The sequence below is a fragment of the Piliocolobus tephrosceles genome, chromosome X, assembly GCF_002776525.5.
Source record: "Piliocolobus tephrosceles isolate RC106 chromosome X, ASM277652v3, whole genome shotgun sequence".
NCBI lineage: Eukaryota > Metazoa > Chordata > Mammalia > Primates > Cercopithecidae > Piliocolobus > Piliocolobus tephrosceles.
The window spans coordinates 38,628,633-38,634,793 of record NC_045455.1 but is presented as its reverse complement, the minus strand read 5'-3'; the positions used below and the strand labels follow the sequence as shown (position 1 = coordinate 38,634,793).

Here is a 6,161-nt window from a genome sequence, read left to right as displayed (position 1 = left end):
GTTTTGGACATTATACTTTTCTTCCAATTTCCCCACTCCAGCTCCCCACCCCCACCCATAACCTACTCACCATTTCACATAAAAGTTAATACCTTAAATATAATTTATAAAGTACAAATCCCATCTTCTATACTTATAAAATTATTGAGTAGTTACTACTAGTCTCAAATAGATAATGGAGAAGTTCAATTTAAATCAATCAAATTATCTTACAAATACTTTTTAATATCATATATATTCACAGTCAGTAAGCCATGTGTTCACTGAAGACAAATATCTTTCCCACTGAAACATAAAAACTAATTTTTAAATTAACCATTACGTTTTAACAAGGTCTTCCAGGTTTAATATTTGTATTAATCTTGCTACAAAACCAAAATAAAAATGTTACCAAGTTTACTACACATCATAGAGGTTAAGAAAACCAGATGATCAAAAACAAAACAAAAATGTCTATATTCTGCATATAGATATATGTATACACACACACACACACACAGAGAGAGAACAAGAGAGAGACAGAAAGGAAGGAGCCTGGGCTTCATATTGATGGTAAAGGGGGCACTTAACCCAAATAACATTTTGGACACATTTTTCATTAAATCATTTCTTCTAAAATGCCACTAGGTACATATATATACATATACAAATACATACCCACACAGGTTATAGTTCTTTCCACTTATATGGTATTTAAGTAAAAAATCTACAGCCAAATTTATTTTAATAAAATAAAATAAATCACTTTTCCCATTAACATTTACCTTGAAAAGAAAAATAAACTTAAGTTATAACTTAAAATTTTAGTTTTTTTCTTATACAGCAGAACTAAGTTTCCTTGAGTTTTAACAACATCAAAAATGTCTTCAAATTTGAAAACACTCTAAATTTGACAGGTTACCATTAACTGAAACAGGAATTATGACACTATATAAGCAATGAACATTTTTAATTAAAACAAGTTTTTTCATGATTCCCTACTGATCTTCAGTTTAATTAATTTTTCTAATGATGGGACAAATTAAGCCTATTGCTCTCTAATAAAATTTCATAAATGTCAAATTCAATGCCAAAGTACCCTAAATTAAATGTACAAGTGGGTAAAGGAACCATATTCCAATTATGTTTCCAGATATAAACAAGAATGCAAATACCTCAAATTGTATGAAAAACCATGAATAACATATTCTATGACTACTACAGATAGAAACATGCTAATTTAATGTTAACAGAAGAGTAAGTTATTTCCCAGTAATGCAGTACCAATTATTTTCAAGCTAAGGTTATGTAAACTGAGTTCCATTTCTAAAATGTAATAAAATTGGTATTTCAAATATGAACAAAATGTCTTATTTTCTTAACATGCATTATTTCTCAACTGTTACAAAGCAGATATGTAAATTACTATAAAAAGTATTTTTCAACTATATAAAAAAGTTATAGCTATTAAGGTAATAATATTGTTATATTACCATTTTCTGATTTCTATGGTCTGTCTACAATATTGTTTCTCCTCATGAAAATACATTACACCCACACCCATTTAGTGTCTTGCTAAATTCAATCTTTTTAGAATCTTTTGATTTATAAATCAAAAAGGCCCAGGGGCAATCATGTCTAAAAATAAAAGCAATCAGGCTCTAAAATAATATTGTATCCCATGGGCTAAAATAATGTTTCTTCAAATATAGCTGAGTCACTAATTTATTCACCAAATTTCCTGATAATCTTTTATTTAGCAGACACTAGGTGAAATGAATATAATGACAAAGATATAGCTCTCATCGGAACTCAGTCCACTAGGGGAAAAAAAAACAGAAAAACACAAGCTATGAAATATTACAATAAATGCTATAAAAGAAATCTATACACACTACATCCTGAAGGATGAAAAGATGTTAAATAAACTCAGGACAATCAGCGAGGTTTCAAAGAATGACAAAAAGTTTAACAAGAGAAAAGGCAAGGAAGGGAGGGCATTCCAGTTAAAAGGAATAGGATATAAATTAGGATTTTATAAAAGCGTAAAGATGTTAAACAGTATTGTATAGTCATTAAAAACACACGTAGCTGACTTTTACAGAGTATATGTGAAGGAGCAAAAGTCTTGGGAAATTTGTTTGGAAAGGCATCCAAAAAAGCAGATAATGAAAACCTTTTTATACCATAAAACTTCATTCTAGAGATGGTAAGTCCCTAAACTGCTTTCAATTAGTCAACAAAGACATACTACAAATCATGGTACTAACAGGTACCATGTGAAGTTCTGGGAACCTTGATAAACAAGATACAATCTCTGCTTCAAGAAGCTCACATTCTAATGAGGGGAGGGAGGGTTTACACACAACTAAACAAGAAATTATGACAGTGTGCTATGACTAAAGGAGGCACACAAACTGGAGGAGGAGCCAACAAAACTTGAAGGTCGGAAGGTAGACAGTATAGAGATAAAAGAAACCACCACATAAGATGAGGTCAAATAAAGGAGGTAGCAAGCAGCACAAAGGTTCAGAGATAGGGGGAAAAAAAGAGGGGATAGGGAAAAGAAATGAGAATAGAGAGAGATGAGGCTGTAGAGATAAAAGTGTACCCTTCATCCTAAGGACTATGAACAGCCTTTTGGTTTTAAACAGAGAAGTGCTACTGATCTGATCTGTATTGCAGAATGAATATTTTGGAAAGAAGGTGGCTAATGGCTTAGAAGATGATAAGAGTGGAGGTAAGGCCAGTTAAAAGGCTTTTTGCTGTCATTCAGGCAAAGAAGAGAAGCAGCCTCAGCAAAGGAAACAGTAAAATTCTGAAAAGTAGATATTAAAAAGCTATTAAAGAATTAAGAAGGCTGAATAAATAGAACTCAGTGATTTCTTTCTTTCATTGGGAGAGAAGTGAATAAAATAGGGGTATGAGATAACCAGGTTTAGAATAGAAGCTACACTCATGTGTAGACAATGGGTAATTCAGAGTTCATCTGTAGGCACACAGGCAGAAAGCATGGAATAAGTGGCGGTGTTAAATAGTACAAGCCTTTCAGAAAGCTCTGGGTGATACATTTCAGGATCTTAAAAATTATTATCCTTTGACCTAGTAACTGCACACTAGGAATCTATCCTAAAGAAAACTCTAAAATATTTTTAAAGGATTTCACCTCAAAGGTGTTTACTACAACTTTATTCATTATATCAAGCATTTAAAAATACCCAAATGGGGGGGGCGGAGCAAGATGGCCGAATAGGAACAGCTCCAGTCTCCATCTCCCAGCGCGAGCGACACAGAAGACCAGTGATTTCTGCATTTTCAACTGAGGTACTGGGGTCATCTCACTCGGGAGTGCCGGACAATCCGTGCAGGTCAGCTACTGCAGCCTGACCAGCGAGAGCTGAAGCAGGGCGAGGCATCGCCTCACCTGGGAAGCGCGAGGGGGAAGGGAGTCCCTTTTCCTAGACAGGGGAACTGAGACACACAACACCTGGAAAATCGGGTAACTCCCACCCAAATACTGCGCTGTAACACCGGCACACCGGAGAATATATCCCACACCTGGCCGGGAGGGTCCCACGCCCACGGAGCCTCCCTCCTTGCTAACACAGCAGTCTGCAGCAATCTAACCGCAAGGCAGCAGCGAGGCTGGGGGAGGGGCGCCCGCCATCGCTTAGGCTTAAGTAGGTAAATAAAGCCGCTGGGAAGCTCGAACTGGGTGGAGCTCACAGCAGCTCAAGGAAACCTGCCTGTCTCTGTAGACTGTGCCTCTGGAGACAGGGCTCAGCTAAAGGAGCAGAAGCCTGTGCAGACGCGAATGACTCTGTCTGACAGCTTTGAAGAGAGCAGTGGATCTCCCAACACGGAGGTTGAGATCTGAGAAGGGGCAGTCTGCCTGCTCAAGTGGGTCCCTGACCCCTGAGTAGCCTAACTGGGAGACATCCCCCACTAGGGGCAGTCTGACACCCCACACCTCACAGGGTGGAGTACACCCCTGAGAGGAAGCTTCCAAAGCAAGAATCAGACAGGTGCACTCGCTGTTCAGCAATATTCTGTCTTCTGCAACCTCTGCTGCTGATACCCAGGCAAACAGGGTCTGGAGTGGACCTCAAGCAATCTCCAACAGACCTATAGCTGAGGGTCCTGACTGTCAGAAGGAAAACTATCAAACAGGAAGGACACCTATACCAAAACCCCATCAGTACGTCACCATCATCAAAGACCAGAGACAGATAAAACCACAAAGATGGGGAAAAAGCAGGGCAGAAAAGCTGGAAATTCAAAAAATAAGAGCGCATCTCCTCCTGCAAAGGAGCACAGCCCATCGCCAGCAACGGATCAAAGCTGGTCAGAGAATGATTTTGACGAGATGAGAGAAGGCGGCTTCAGTCCATCAAACCTCTCAGAGCTAAAGGAGGAATTACGTACCCAGCGCAAAGAAACTAAAAATCTTGAAAAAAGAGTGGAAGAATTGACAGCTAGACAAATTAATGCAGAGAAGGTCATAAACGAAATGACAGAGATGAAAACCATGACACGAGAAATACGTGACAAATGCACAAGCTTCAGTAACCGACTCGATCAACTGGAAGAAAGAGTATCAGCGATTGAGGATCAAATGAATGAAATGAAGCGAGAAGAGAAACCAAAAGAAAAAAGAAGAAAAAGAAATGAACAAAGCCTGCAAGAAGTATGGGATTATGTAAAAAGACCAAATCTACGTCTGATTGGGGTGCCTGAAAGTGAGGGGGAAAATGGAACCAAATTAGAAAACACTCTACAGGATATCATCCAGGAGAACTTCCCCAACCTAGCAGGGCAGGCCAACATTCAAATTCAGGAAATACAGAGAACGCCACAAAGATACTCCTCCAAAAGAGCCACTCCAAGACACATAATTGCCAGATTCACCAAAGTTGAAATGAAGGAAAAAATCTTAAGGGCAGCCAGAGAGAAAGGTCGGGTTACCCACAAAGGGAAGCCCATCAGACTGACAGCAGATCTCTCGGCAGAAACTCTACAAGCCAGAAGAGAGTGGGGGCCAATATTCAACGTTCTTAAAGAAAAGAATTTTAAACCCAGAATTTCATATCCAGCCAAACTAAGTTTCATAAGTGAAGGAGAAATAAAATTCTTTACAGATAAGCAAATGCTTAGAGATTTTGTCACCACCAGGCCTGCCTTACAAGAGACCCTGAAGGAAGCCCTAAACATGGAAAGGAACAACCGGTACCAGCCATTGCAAAAACATGCCAAAATGTAAAGAACATCGAGCCTAGGAAGAAACTGCATCAACTAATGAGCAAAATAACCAGTTAATATCATAATGTATAACCAGTTAATATCATAATGGCAGGATCAAGTTCACACATAACAATATTAACCTTAAATGTAAATGGACTAAATGCTCCAATTAAAAGACACAGACTGGCAAACTGGATAAAGAGTCAAGACCCATCAGGCTGCTGTCTTCAGGAGACCCAACTCACATGCAGAGACATACATAGGCTCAAAATAAAGGGATGGAGGAAGATCTACCAAGCAAATGGAGAACAAAAAAAAGCAGGGGTTGCAATCGTAGTCTCTGATAAAACAGACTTTAAACCATCAAAGATCAAAAGAGACAAAGAAGGCCATTACATAATGCTAAAGGGATCAATTCAACAGGAAGAGCTAACTATCCTAAATATATATGCACCCAATACAGGAGCACCCAGATTCATAAAGCAAGTCCTTAGAGACTTACAAAGAGACTTAGACTCCCATACAATAATAATGGGAGACTTCAACACTCCACTGTCAACATTAGACAGATCAACGAGACAGAAAGTTAACAAGGATATCCAGGAATTGAACTCAGCTCTGCACCAAGCGGAACTAATAGACATCTATAGAACTCTCCACCCCAAGTCAACAGAATATACATTCTTCTCAGCACCACATCGCACTTATTCCAAAATTGACCACATAATTGGAAATAAAGCACTCCTCAGCAAATGTAAAAGAACAGAAATTATAACAAACTGTCTCTCAGACCACAGTGCAATCAAACTAGAACTCAGGACTAAGAAACTCAATCAAAACCGCTCAACTACATGGAAACTGAACAACCTGCTCCTGAATGACTACTTGGTACATAACGAAATGAAAGCAGAAATAAAGATGTTCTTTGAAACCAATGAGAA

At 38.4% G+C, this 6,161-nt stretch overlaps 1 protein-coding gene across 15 annotated transcripts in view; it reads right to left on the bottom strand.

Moving 5' to 3' along the window:
• The window catches only part of MYCBP2 (MYC binding protein 2), a 282,822-nt gene that overhangs the window by 183,706 nt on the left and 92,955 nt on the right, over positions 1 to 6,161 (bottom strand). The window lies entirely within an intron of this gene.